This window comes from Papio anubis, chromosome 6 (genome assembly GCF_008728515.1).
Source record: "Papio anubis isolate 15944 chromosome 6, Panubis1.0, whole genome shotgun sequence".
NCBI classification, from domain to species: domain Eukaryota; kingdom Metazoa; phylum Chordata; class Mammalia; order Primates; family Cercopithecidae; genus Papio; species Papio anubis.
In genome coordinates this window covers 140,227,566-140,230,136 of record NC_044981.1, presented here as the reverse complement: position 1 = coordinate 140,230,136, position 2,571 = coordinate 140,227,566, and the positions used below count along the sequence as shown (strand labels likewise).

Sequence of the window (2,571 nt, the reverse complement as noted above, 5' to 3'; positions counted from 1 at the left end):
TCAATGTTAATGGAGTGAGTCACAGGACACAACTGAGGATGAATGGAGGGCAGCTAAGAGGAGATGGTTACTTTAAACAGCTTTTTCGAAATGTCGAAGAGGAGACGAAGAAAGAGGGTGGTAGTTTGAGAGGTTTATGGGGTTGAAGAAGCCTACAATCAATACGATTTTTTACAGATGATAGATATTGAAAATCGAAAGCCATCTCAATAGCTCGTCAAAATATCTTCCTTTGATTTGTAATTAAATAACTATAAAAGCATCAGAGAAGAGGGGCGATCACATTCCTAAAGATAAAAAATTTATACTAAATAAATGTGTAGCACGTAATTTGACCTGCGTATAAGGTCACTGTAATATATGTATGAATGAAATAGCTATGATTTTTCATCTTTCTTAAAAGCTTACTATGAAACATTTAAGATAGAAACAGATACAAAGAGTATTATAAGAAAATCTTTATGCTCACCATACACAATAAAATATAAAATAGTGCTGATCATTTAAACCCTCATGGGATACCTCTTTTATTTTATCCCTCTGCCTTTACCTGAATAGTTACAAATATTATGAATTTAGCGAATCCTCTGCGAGAGGTCAGTTTTTTTCTAAGAATATATTCTCATTTTGTCATTTTCATGGAGGTAAGATGACAGTTAATAAGAATTGGTATAATGTTGTTCTACTATTTGACAGTATAAAAATCTCAATTTTGAAACAGTTCAAAAATACTTTTTTATACAAGTAGTAAAATGGACTTTAGAGGGTGACTTAAACCATATCAGCTAATGAATTTTCACATCAACCAGACAGTCTGGGCATTCATGTGAAAGATAAAGCTTATGATATAAGCTAAAACATTTGCTTTGTCTAATGCTCCTGATTTCTTTTTTTTTTTTCTCTCTCTTTGAATTTAATGTATTTACATCAAAAAATTAGGTAGTCATTTTACATTTAAGGAATAAAAACCTTAAAAAAAACAATACAAAGAGTGAAAAGATTTTAACTAAGTTTACATTTCTTTTTGCTATAATTTTTAACAACAATTCGTCTCATCATAACTTAATGCAATGTGCAAATGCAGCACCCATTACAATCATTAAACTAAATTTAAGGAAGTACACTGTTAATAGTGACCCTCAGAAGAAATGGATTTCTCTTCTATTAAAAACTCTACGGTATATAAGCATTACATAATAATGCTACTTAACCACCTTTTGTCTCAAGAATTATCACCAAAGTTTTGTGGAAATAAGTCCACATAAGAATAAAATATTTAAAAGGTGAAACGTTCTTTATTTTAACTTTAGCAAGATCTTTTCTTTTTCATTAAGAAACAATTTAATAATTTTAAAGCAAAAGCTGTTAGAGTCTAGATAGCTAAAACTGTACTCCTGAGTTCAAGCTTACAGATAAATCTTTTGTAAGTAGTTCTCAATAAAATATCTTCCCTCCCCATACCCCCACCCGAAATCTTATATTGTTCTTACAAAACTTTGGTCAAGAGTAGAAATATATCCAGGCAGATGTATATGCCATACAATAGCAAGAACAGTAAAGCCCAACTAATGATTTTGAGTTTTAAAAATAGAAGGCAATTAAAATGTACTCAAAGTTACATTAAGAAAAGCTTTCACGGGGGTAATATTGAAACAGTCACAAAGGTTAAGAAAATACTGATATCAAAGTACAAATGACTACAATGTTAAAATAGACAAAAACTGCTATACAAGAGCCTCTTTGAAAATTAAAAATAAAGAACACAACACATGAGTCAGGATGATTTTCCTGTTCTACTCATGAATTTTAGTCTTTATAAGGTTGGTTATGTTGACATCTAGAAGAGTTTCTTATCACATCTGATGGTCTCATTCCAACTTCGTAGGGTGGGTCTTCCCCAAGGAACCTCTGATCCTGCCACATCTTGGTCATTGTACAATTTCAAAGTAGTGCAATATCGCCATGATGTGCTGGGGCATGAAGACGTATCCTGTGTATAGTGCCATCCCCACAATGGAAACCAGCATTGAATTGAACACCGTCCGCTCCCAGGGCTCCAGCATGTAGAGCGCCGTGACCAGCAGGTACTGGTAGTAGAACCAGGACATCTGCTTCCAGGCCCGCGCCAGCGCCATCCCCGCCATGCGCCTCCCGCGATGCAGCTCACACGTAAGTCTCAATGCTCCTGATTTCATATCATTTCCTCATTCTCATGGTATCTAATATAACATTTTATGCTCAAAGTGACATTTTTCAGGGTAAGTCTCTTAGGCTGAAGCACTTCCTTCTGAACTACGCTATTCATCTATTGGAAAAAGACATGATGAGTCTCACAGCAGTCTAAGTTCGGGCACTGGACCAGGGATGTGAGACGGAGGGAGGCTAAGAGAGGACAGTATTCCAGACACATCAGTGGCTATTAAGCTCATTGCTCTTCCACAAGATACTCCTCATCCACCCAGTGATTTAAATCCCGATCACACTGAGATCACTCTGCCACCAGAGTATAGCTAACCATTTCCTGTAAGGGTAGAGTGTTTGGTTGTGCATAGAAATATTAGTAGTTTATAG

The 2,571-nt window shown here is 35.2% G+C and overlaps 1 pseudogene across 1 annotated transcript; it reads right to left on the bottom strand.

The window, feature by feature from the left end:
• Nucleotides 1-902: 902 nt before the first annotated feature.
• LOC116275371 lies at nt 903-2,350 on the bottom strand (annotated as a pseudogene). Its single transcript, XR_004184423.1, has one exon. The product of XR_004184423.1 is annotated as a serine palmitoyltransferase small subunit A pseudogene (transcript).
• Between the last annotated feature and the right edge of the window lie 221 nt (nt 2,351-2,571).